General features: G+C 41.8%; 1 protein-coding gene across 1 annotated transcript in view; it reads left to right on the top strand.

The window, feature by feature from the left end:
- Nucleotides 1-1999, top strand: part of LOC143319614 (dolichyl-diphosphooligosaccharide--protein glycosyltransferase subunit TUSC3) — a 71725-nt gene extending 69726 nt beyond the window's left edge. Inside the window, exon 14 of the transcript XR_013077095.1 lies at nt 177-1999. The gene's annotated coding sequence lies outside the window, so the exon portion shown is untranslated. The remainder of the gene's footprint in view (nt 1-176) is intronic.
- The last annotated feature ends 10204 nt before the right edge of the window (nt 2000-12203 follow it).

The following is a 12203-nucleotide window of genomic DNA, read 5'->3' as shown; positions in this document are numbered from 1 at the left end:
ATTACAATGAATCTTGAATATATTCACAGCTGCTGGTGCACTGTTAAATCTGCTGCCTGGACTGATTCCACTCTAGTGTCTGATGATCTTGATCTTCCTTGCCTGACCTCTGTGTCGCCATCCTGCTGCACCGCGACAAACTCTGAAAGAAACTCCTCTGCCGTCTGTCTGCACAGGGCACGATGCCGCCTCAGTGCGCACCAACCTCTCCTGTCATCTGTAGTCCACAAACACTTTCTCCAGGCATCTACACCACAGCCACAGTAATTATCATCAGAGTGCTGCTCCAGTTGTTGCTGTTTTGTTGCATCAGTGTCTGTGTCGGTGTGTGTGCACATGGATCAAAGTGTGCGCAAGTGTCCGTGAGTATATGCATGTTTTTTTCTTTTTAATTGGTTGTGTAAGCTGCCGTGTGTACGTGTGATTTCAGAGGAAACAGTCGTATTTGATAGAAGAGAATAAGGCCACGCGCTGACATCCCTGTGGCTCATCTCTCTTGAACAGCTGTTTACCAGGAAACTTTCCCTTCTTTGAGGAACCAGAGATGAAGCTTTATGATGTTTCAAACCAGGATAAACCAGAGTGTCACACATAAGAAAGCAATTTGAATTGAAAACAGGACTTTAATATTAAATGATTCTCTGATGCGTGTTTGTATGTGTTACTTTACTGTCACCAGTTGTTAATTGAAGTTACATGTTCAGTGAAATAGAATAGAAAATGTATGGATTTAGTTTTTTTTGGTTACAGAATTAATGTAATTTTTGGAAAGTCCTCCTGCACGATTGACCGATTGCGTTTGTTTCAAAGCATGCCAGGCTTTGCATTAACTAACAGAAGCATCAGCATGCATCATGTACGCCATCAATCCCTGATGTATATGAAAACTAATTTATTTTCATTTGATTCAATCTCTAAAACATCTTCTAGGGCCCTCTACAACTTCCTACAGTAATCACGCCACTGATGAAAAAAGATACTTCAGGAGACTCATCGCAGAAGGGATAATTCAGCAAAGTATTTCCTTGATTACGCTGCCAACCCTGCATCCCTGTTGACGCTGCCATCACCCTACCGACCAGATCCTGCTTGTGGATAAGCTGGGATCTGCCCTGAAACATAATCACTAAGATTTATAGCAATCACAGCAGCATTACCTGAGAGAGAGCGGAGGAAGGAAAAGCATGCAGAGTCTGTTCAGGGAAGGGCGGGAAAGCATAAATAAAATCACAAGTTTACAGATAATACTAGATAATGCTGTGGCATGACAGCTTGTGAGGTGCAAGATTCAGGAGTACCATCTACCACGTTTGAAATTACCACTTCTATTTGCAGGAGGAACTCATTCTGAGGAGAGATTTCAGCTCAGATCTATTTTTCTGATGAAAAATAGATAATCACAAACAGTAAGGAAAAAATCTGCAAGTGTGGGTGTGAAATCGAGGGAAGAGGAGATGTAATGTTATCTATTTGTGAAACTTTCATTATCTTTTTTCTCTGCAAAACATCTATGTGTTGCCCTGAAACTTATTAAAACTCTACTTCTCAAAACTTCTTCCAACTCATCCTCCATTTTCATCAGGCCACAGGAGCATGCATTTCTTTTTATCATCAAATGTACAATGTGAAAAGATAAGAACGCTGCTGCTTTTTCTCACAAAGTGACACATATATATATAGATCGATAGATAGATTGACTTCAAAGCATGATCTCATTAAGATGTGCTGGGAAAATAATTAATTTGGATATATACCTTGTTTAAGATATATGGCTGGTGTTATTCTATATTTTTCTTACTGTCAACAAATCCCATGAAAAGACCAAAACCAGAAACATGTTAGTCCGTCTGTCACGCCGCCACCCCATATAAAGACCAGATGATACTTGGCATGAGAAAACTTATGGCCAATATGCAGGAAAGAGTGCAGAAAACAATTACACTTGTTGTCAAAAATCTTGACAAATCCAACCACAGTAAAAGTTGAATTAAGCTGAAGCAAAAAAAAGAAAAAAAAAAACTTTTGAAAGCTGCAGCCTCACAGCAAGCTGCCAACTCCTTCCATCCTCCAATTTCAGTCAATGGCATTGTACCTTCTCATGCCTAGTCCACACACAGGCGGATATTTTTCAGAAAGCTTTTTCTATGCTTTTTGGCCTTTCATCAAGACATAAATGTCATTTTAGGTCACCGAAAATGGAGCTTTTGGAAAACTCCTTCCAGAGTGAAGATATTCAGTAACTCTGTTTGCAGTGCTGATGTGTTTTTGGCCTGTGATGACAGAGTGTGTGCCATTATCTCCTTTGTGTGCTGTGGTGAAGGCAGGTCGTGTCTTCGGATCGGATCACCAGCTGCAGGTAGCCTACCAGTGATAGATTTTTTCAGGCTTCTGATCAGCCAACATGGTTTTAGGTTTGGGTTATACCACCACCCGTTGGTTTGACGTGTTCTTGAAAGCCTCTTTGGATATTGGATATCAATTTTTTGTGCTTGTGTGGATGGATTTTTTTCTTGTTTTGTTTGAGAATGACTGAGAAAAAAAACCCTGTATTTAAAAATATCCATGTACATGTGGACCAACCATCAGTCTCACCTAACTCGAACCTACCACCTGCCAAGGTCGCTAAGCCTGACAGCAAGGGGGTCGAGTGAAAAGGGAAGAAAGAAACCCTTTCACACCATCTCTCAGTACAACTTCCGTACCCTGTGAGTCACTCATTCCCAAGCCCATTCGCTCTTACCTTAGACACCTTCCATACCTCAAACACACAGTATCATCAAGGGATGATAGTGTTGGTCCACCACTTTGGTTCAAACTGAAATTTCTAAAAATCTATTAGATGAATTGTCAGAAAAGGTTTTGACAGTTATTCATGGTCCCCGGAGGATAAATCATGATGACTTCCATGATTCCCTGACTTTACCTCTTGCAGCGCCAGCAGGCCATCATGTTTAGCTTGTAGTGAAATGTTCTGACGGATTTTGGATAGACTGCCATGAAATGTGGCACAAATGGTCAATGGACCTCAACGCGTGAATCCTTATGACTTCGGTGACGCCCTGATTTTCAGGGTTCACATTTGTTGTTTTGAGTGAAAAGTTGGATGGTTGGCCATGAAATTTGGGAAATTCTCTTAACTTTTCATCTAGCACCATAAAGAAGTCAAAATTCAAATTGATCGTAAATTACAGTCCTCAACTTATCAAGACGTAAACACTTTCAACGCACAAAGATGCTGGCATTGTGCTATTATTTGTGGATTCTAGCTTCATTGGCCTATCCTTCCTCATTCACACTCAGTATCAATGGCATTCAATGTTCAATGTCTAACCAAGTCTTCTGTATCTGACAGCAGTCCCAGAAGGTATGTATGCAGGGAATTCCACACTGAACAAGGTCAGTGCAGTACACAAACAGCACTGATTTTCAATGGCAGGTTAATGCACATTTATGGCAGTAGGATGGTGTATATGAGTAGGAAGGAAATTACATACAACAAGGTACAAAACAGGAAAAAAAAAAGAGTCTGAAGAAGCAAAGAAGATTCAATAAATGTAAAAGTAAAAACAGGGAGAGGGTCCAAATGAGCAAGTCAAGGGCCGCCTGTTTAATGTGCAGGTGTTTGACGATTAACAAGCAACAGTTTCAGCTGATCTGTTAAAGACGAGTGAGTGTTGAGTGGTCTGGAGTGCAGCTGTATAGAATTACCTTCACCTGTGGTAGTCTGATTGCCTGCCAGAGGAGCACAGTTTTTCTGCAGCATGAATACCTGCAGGGTTTTTAATTCTGAAACTGACAATTTGTACTATTAGCGTGCGTTTCCTGTTCCGAATGTGCATCTTTCATCCTCTCCCCGACGTCTGAAACCAACTTTACTCTTCACCAAACAGCATCCCGAGCCCGTCAGGAGACAGCAGTCAACCTCCTCACATCAGCAAGCCTGCAGCTTTCCTCTCGCGGAGATCTGACGTGCCGTTGTCAGTCGAGAACTTCCATCCCATAACACCGCAACACTGTCTCCATGGCAACCAGCGCCCTCATACCTATATGAAGTGTACTTACATTAACAAAGCGTGACAGTAAGTGTGTCTGTATATTTTGTAAGTGTCGATGAGAGACGCAGAGAGCGAGCTAGAGGAAAAAACAAGCCGCCCGACCAAAACACCATTTGCATTTTCTTCTCATGTTTTGCTAAATATAACTTTTACAGCTTTTAATTACGTCGTGTTTAAGCTGGATTTCTCTACATGTTTTGTTCTTTCCTTTTCTTGAACGCAGCGAATTTCTTTACAGACTTTCAGAGGGCTAGTCAAGATTTTTCCTCCAGTGTCGAAGCTTCTGAGCGCACACATGTACAGACACCCACAGTTGCACACATAAAACACTGTACCGTGCAGACTGTAATTACATGCTGTTACACTGACGGCCTTAGGATGTGTCAGGCTGCTGTTTGCTCCAATACCTCAAGTAGGTAGAGTGCATCACCTAGAAATACACCCTCTCTCTGTCTCTCTCTCTCTCTCTCACACACACACACACAGTGATACTCAGCTGATTCAGGGAAGTTAGGCTTCAAACTGTTGGCTCTTGACAGGCCCAATTCATTTTCTGTGAAGTGTACTTGTCGCTCAGCAACGTGTAATACACAGTAATTGTCACTCTTTACTCCTCTAAGCAACTTACTCACTTTTCAGTTTCCCAGTATATCATCGCTGTCTCTCCATCTCTCTCTCCGCTTCCCCTTCCCCTCCACCCGGGGATGCAGAAGCAGAGAACAATCACAACTCATCAAATCACCATCAGCCCCTAATTAACGGTGTAATTGTGCCTAATTAATAAATTGATTCAAGTGCCTCGGCGGGGACTGAGCAGACCTCCACCCTTCGTTTCCCAGAGGGCTCGGAGCGGTGAAGCCACCTCCTCCACCCTGAGCACAAACACACGCCTCTCTCCACGACTTCAAAGGGAGGAATGAGATAAGTCGGTGGCCGTCCTGCGAGGGAGCAACAGAGCTAATTTTCTTTCACAAACAAACTGTCGAAACACACGACGACCGGAGGGGTCTGAGATCATCATCAACGTTGCGACTTTAAAGAGAAGTGCTTTTTTAGTGGTGCAGCGGCTGGGTGTTGAGGAAAGAGCCCTTCAAAGGGTAGCCTTCAAAGGGGGTTTAATTACTACATGCTGACTCCCAGTCTCTGTTGTTGTCTCTCCCTTTGCCTCACGCTTTCTCTCTATATATACTTTCCCTGTCTTTCCCTCAGCAACAACCTGCCAGATTTAGATGAAATCAGGTGAAAAAGTAATAACCCTCAAAATTAGTTTTTAATTATATCAGCACTCTGTATCTCTTGTCACCCACCACCACTACCACCTTCTTCTCCAACGCTTGCCAGATTCACTAACAAGGTGGAAAAAGCACTGCATAGTGACACTCACACACGCATATCAGTTATCAGTTATATCAGCTGTGCTGCTATAGGAGTAGACTGCCGGGGGACTTCCAGTGATGCACCGAGCTCCTCTGTTCTTTCACGTCCTGCCGAGGCATGTTACTAACTTGGCTTCGTCCCCAGAGTCTTTGTGATTTGTCATCTCGCAGGTCTCCATGGATAGTCGTTGAACCTGGCCTGTGGATTATAGTTGCGCCCCCAGCCATGGCCCTGCCTGACATCCACTGCAACTGCTACTACTGTTAGTCATACTTCCATTAATATTACATCCATAGTGCTGCATTATGTACATATCTGTTGCTTATATGTACATATATCATACATAAATATATCATACATGTATATATTATGCTTCATATAGTTAAGAGTCTATTATTGGAGCTGTCACTGTTACTGTGATTGCATTTCTGTCTCTCTCTCTCTGAGCAGATGGCCGCCCACCCAGAGCCTGGTTCTGCCTGAGGTTTCTGCCTGTTAAAAGGAAGTTTTTACTCACCACTGTCGCCAAGTGCTTGCTCATGAGGGAATAGTCTGGTTTCTGCAGGTCTGTAGCAGCTCTATACGGAAAATGTCCAGAGACAACTTCTGTGAGTTGGCGCTATATGAATAAAATTGAATTGAATTGAGTTGCTGCTTATCATAACTGTAGTCTCTGATTTTTGAAAGTTCATGACTGTGTATAGCTATTTATTTACTTATATGTTACTGTATATGTTTGCTACCCTTTTACTCTATTACTCTTGTTAATAATTTGACAACAGTGCCATCAAAGACCATATTTAGTTTCCCCAAAATTCTGTTGTGTGCATGAAAAAGCTCCTGACCGTGAGACAGACACACTACATTTAACATATCAAACAATCATAATGACCTTATCTCATACTAAATTAAAATTTCACATAATAATCAATTAGTCTAACATGTGTTTTGGATTTCAACCTTAAGGCAACTACACTTTTAGATCATTTCTCTTGTCTTGCATGCAGTCACTGTTACATAACTATTTATTACAACATACAAAATAACCTGCATTGTCTTTTAATTAATGCCAGAGTTTCCATAAACAAACACGACCATTTCGAAGAGGAGCAGCCATACTGGCCCATTAACAGTGTGATTTAGTGTAATAGTGCTGAATTGATTTACAGCACATATTGCTTTTTCTTTCCGGAGCGTGGAGCTGTTGGTGCGGTGCTGATTTTCCATTTTCTTAAACACTGACATAACATTTTTAACACATTTTTAGCACCTCAAGCTCCTCCATGCATTTTGCTACTCTTCAGTAGATACAGAACAACCAATATTGTCTCCCTTTAAGAAAACATCTCTGAACTCTCTGAGACCTCCTTCCGAGCTCCCTCCTCCAGTCTCCCTAGAGACGCTTCCTTAACAACCCCCTGAGGTTTTGGTGGCTGACACAGTCGTGGGTGAGACAGTGCAGGGGCAGCTGCTGTGCACCGACAGCGAGACGCTCAACAAAACTAGCTACAACGCCAAGCAAGTCAAATTTGGTGTGGGTCTCACGTCCACACACACACACACACACACACACACACACACACACACATTCAGAGAGTAAAGTAACACTAATGGTGTGTGCCTCTTCAAATAGAAAGTTGTCTCATAGGTTACCACGGTTACAGGGAATCCTGGGTAAAACATAGGCCTCATTTGCATATTTGTAATTTGCATATCACCTTTGTCATTTGTTTTTGCCGCTGACGAGCCTGAAACTGTCTGCATGGAACTGCTGCTTGACACACACGCGCACATACCTCACACACATAAAACATCAGCCACTGCACAGATTGTATTATTTGAATGAACTTTGTCAATATGGTCAGCATTTTGAATCCAATGTTATTATTAGCTTATGTACTCTCTCTCTCTCTCTCTCTCTCTCTCTCTCTCTCTCACACACACACACACACACACACACACACACACATACAGACATTTGTTAGTCACTCCAACATTGTGCTGCCTTACTCTCCAGGGACTTACCCAAACCTTAACCTCAACAACAGTATCTGTCTAACCGCAATCCTTCAGGTCACTTTAATTTAACTCAACCCATAGCCAAAAGCCAAGTCTTAACCTGAAAACTGAACAGCTTCCCTTTAGAGACCCAGCAGTGTTATCTATGCACAGTCAAGTGTGCTTGGATTCAAGCTCAACACATGCTTTAATAATGCATGTATTACTTTTGCCTGCTGCTGGAAAAACTGATCGATTACATTCATATCGGGCCCCATCCCGACCTTGGGGAAAGGCATAGAATGTGTCAGAAGACCTTCGCCCTGAATACATGGCTGATATTGGAGGGCCTCAATCACACAGCTTGTGTGCAATGACACTGACTTTGGTGAATTTACATCATTTGAATGTCTTGCTCTTGAGCTGAAAGCAGAATTATCAGTGCTCATCATTATATTGTATCGAGCATCAAGACATTCATCCGTGTTTTTGCAGGAATTCTCAGAGCTGATCGCACTTTGTGTAACTACATATGACAAATTAATCCTGAATGGAGACCTGAATATCCACATCAACAAAAAGAGTGATTCTAAAGCCATGGAGCTTATGAATTTACTGTACTGGGCAGCTTTGAACTTCAACATGTAAATGAAGCCACTCATCAGCATGATAACATTCTGGACTTGGTAATAACAACAGGGTTAAACATAAACAGTGTTTCAGTATCAGCATTACCGACTTCTGACCATCACTGTGTGTTTTTTGATACCAAACTAATCTTGACAAAGACCAAAAGGGAATTTCAGGTTCAAAGACGATTCCTTGATGGCAAGGCTGAAGAAAGGTTTTGTAATCTTCGTCTTGATTGAGGGAATGAGCACTCAAGTCATGTGTGAGCTCGGTCGCAAGCTGGATGCGATTCTTGATCAAAATCGCAGGCTGGATGTGATTCCTGAACTCTTTTGCAGGATAGATGCCAACTTGGAGAAGTTTTCAGCTCGGCTCGAGTGAAATTGGCCACCGAATTTGGATATATTTGAACAAAGACACCGGGAGACTCAGAGAGACTCAAAGGCAGACAGAAAATTTGCAGTGTCGGCCTGACCCAAAACAACTGTCATCTTCATTGGCTCCCTGAGATAGCTGGCCTTCCCAAGGCCGGTGTCTCTCCACTCTCCTGGATGTTATGCAGACAAGATGCTCCGCCCTATCTCCTCCCCCATCACCCACCTACTCCTGTAAACCTTGTTTCTGGATCAGAAACGTCTCCACGGCTACGGCTGTGTCGTCGTCATCAGTTAGCAGACGGCAGAGACAATGGGTTGGACTGAGTGGAGATGAAGTACACGGGGTTACACATACACACACACGAAGACACATATGACACGCACACACCCTCCAACTCAACGCCTTCGTGCCCCCCCCCCCCCATCGGAGTTGCGTGGCACTCAAATGTGGCTGTGTGTACGCGCCCCCAGTGTCTGTGCTGCGACAACTACCCTCCCCAACACCCCCCACCCCTCCCACATGTGCAAGTCTTTGAGTTTTGTTGTAATGTCTTATTACGCTTATGTGCTGAGGTGTTTTTTTCCTAATCCCACACTGTGCCCCCCCCTCCTTAAATGACATGGTTGAACATGTCATCTGCTTTAAAAGCTGTTGCTCCACTAAAGGTAAAAAAGAGGTCAATTGTCAGAATCTTCCCATCAGTAAACAACAGCAGTGTTATAATGAGAGGAAGAGAATTTGTTGAGCAGTTGAAAGAAAATGGAGGAAAACTGGTCCCACAGTTCACTGTAATATGTTCAAAGAAGCCATGACTGTCTATAACAAAGCAATACATCTGTCAAGAAAGGATTACTTTTCCTAGATTATTAAAGAGTATGCTGGGAGCTCTACAATATTATTCTTCACTTTTGACCAGCAGCTCAGCACCGCCCCCACCCGCCCACACTTCTCTACATCAAACTATGAAAAACTTGCATCGTTCTTCACTAACAAAATAAGCTCAATCACAGCAGCACTGCTGCTGATGTGAACACAGATGAGCTCATAAACCCTGTAAAAAAGATGTAACATGGGAAAATTGACCTGTATTATATTAGCTGTGCTCTGAAAGACTGTCAGTGAGTCAAACTCATCCACCTCATGTGTTGACCGTGTTCCTCCAGCATTTTTAAAGCTGGTGTTTGACAGTGTGTCAAATCTTGTTGTGAAGATTATAAATACATCTCTGCAAACAGGCATCTTCCCCAATGCTTTTTAAAACGAAGCCATTACTAAAGAAACCCAACCGAGACAGCAATGCACTCACTAACTACAGGCTGATATCCAACCTTCCATTCATCAGTGAGATACTGGAAAAGATAGTTTCAGTGCAAATTAAAGAAAATAACATTCTGGAGGAATTTCAGTGAGACTTTAGAACAAACCACAGCTCTGAAACTGCTCCGACTCAAATCATCGGCGACCTCAGATTAAATTCTGATGAAAATAAGGTCTCAGTACTTCTCTCAGATCTAAGTGCAGCATTTGATACAATTGACCATGATATCTGAATCAATCATCTTGAACAGTCGGTTGGTTTTTCTGACTGTGAGTTAAACTGGTTTCAAACATCAAAGGGAGAAAGTTTGACATCAGTCCTGGAGATCATGTGTCTGAGAAACATGATGTCTGTTTTGGGGTTGCACAAGGGAGCTGCCTCGGTCCATTACTGTTCTCATTATACATGCTGCCACTTGGAAACATCACAAGAGAGCACCATGTATGTTTCCATAGTTATGCAAATGACACACAACGGTACATCTGTGCTGAACCAAATGATTGTGCAGCTACAGACTCCATTACAAACTGTCTCTTGGCAATAAATGAATAGATGAGCAATAATTTCTCGAAGTTAAACAAAGCTGAAATCCTGCTAGTCGGCTCTAAGTCAAAGAAAGAAACGCTGTTTTTTTTAAAAAAATAACACCCTGGATTAAATCTGAGGTTACAAGTCTTGGTGTCATCCTAGACTCAGATCTAAGATTATTTGCCTTCAAGAACACTGTGATCATCTGCTGCTGGTCGATTGGAGGTTTCCAGCAACAGTCGAAAGAAAATCAGGGATGCAGCCTTCGTCCATGAAGCCCCAAAGCTCTGGAACTCACTACCTACAGATATGAGGGAAGCAGCTCGCTGAATATTTTCAAAAGAAAGCTAGAACTTATCTTTTCACTTTAGCCTTTCACTAGCTATGACCTCCTGATACAGGTCTGAACTTTTGTGAGTTTTATGCATTCTATGTAAATTATTTGAATCTACTTATACAACCATTTGATGCTGTGATTTACTTTATTCTGCTCCATTTTTACCTAGATTTTAATATTTTATTGTGTGGTTTTATGTATTGTCTTTATTCCATCTTATTTTACACTCTTTTTTTTTTTTTTTTTAAATCTATTTTTAAGTCCATTCTGTTATACGGTGGTCTCTGGGGCAACAATGTGTTGTGCCTTGGCAGGTAACACCCACAGTGAGATTACATCCATGAGAAGACGTTCTGACGTGGCTGTGAAATGCCCGTTTCAGTGTAATCAAGACCTGTGGTCAATCAACATCTGTAGAGAAGGAAAAAGATTCTGTTGTGTCTGAGAGACACAGACAGCAGAGACACCAGACGAAGAGCTCTTTTAGAGCTTCGTCCTCATAGACCAGATTTTTATCCTTATTCTTCTCTATTTTTAACTAGATTTTAATATCCTGTTGTGTGGTTTTATGCATTGTCTTTATTTCTATTTTCATCCTTATTTCAATCTTATTTTACATTTTTTTAATGTTTTTATATCTATTCTGTTTCTTTGCACTTTGAGCTGCAATTCCTGTATGAAAGGTTCTACACAAATAAAGTTTTTTATTATTATTATCATCACAGCATGCATGAGTGTGTGTGCATATACCAGAAAACTTGCTATACAGTAACAAAGTCAATGTCACCATGGTAGCTGTCACTCAAGTACATCAGACCATTTTATTTAAATCTTGTGGTCGTCTCCGTTGGTGTAACTTTACATTGAGTGACAGCTAACGGCACATAGTGCATAGATGAGGGAAAAAAAACAAAATGATTAAAGCGTATTTTAAGCCACATCAATAAACATGGGACTGGGCAGACTTCCATTTCTTTCTGTTTGCTTGAAAGACAGAAAAAAATGACCAAACAAAAATGACATTTGAAAACAACAGCAAATCAGCCAGAAAGCACAGGGATAGCATCTCGCTCCTGCTCCGCATTCATGTTCATCCACCCACACACAAACATACACACAGTTAAAAAGACAGGCCAAGAACATCCCACTGAAACTAAACCAGGAATATAGATTAAATAAAAGCATACCGTAGATATGCTAATCATGAGGGGGCCACAAATGCATGAAGACACAGATTCAAAAACACAACACGTACAAGCCCACACTCTGCACAAAATTTCCCTCTTTCTCTCACACATATCCACACTGGCATATATACATGCAGACTCATTACAGAGTGAATACTGCCTCATCTTCTGACTGTATATCGTTCTCATTAGTTCAAATATCAGTTCAGTGAACAGAATGGCAATGGAGAATCGAGCACGGAGGTGAATGTCAGATTAGAGGGAAGAGAGAGTGAGGATAGAAATGTAAAGGCTGTAGGGGCCTCGAGAGGGAAGAGGGTGAGAAAATGGCCCCTGCACGTGATTTCACACCTGTTGGTCACATCTGGAATATAAATGAAGTCAGAAAATACTTG

Source organism: Chaetodon auriga, chromosome 4 (genome assembly GCF_051107435.1).
Source record: "Chaetodon auriga isolate fChaAug3 chromosome 4, fChaAug3.hap1, whole genome shotgun sequence".
Lineage (NCBI taxonomy): Eukaryota > Metazoa > Chordata > Actinopteri > Chaetodontiformes > Chaetodontidae > Chaetodon > Chaetodon auriga.
The sequence above is the reverse complement of the archived record's forward strand: the minus strand, read 5'-3'. Positions and strand labels throughout refer to the sequence as shown.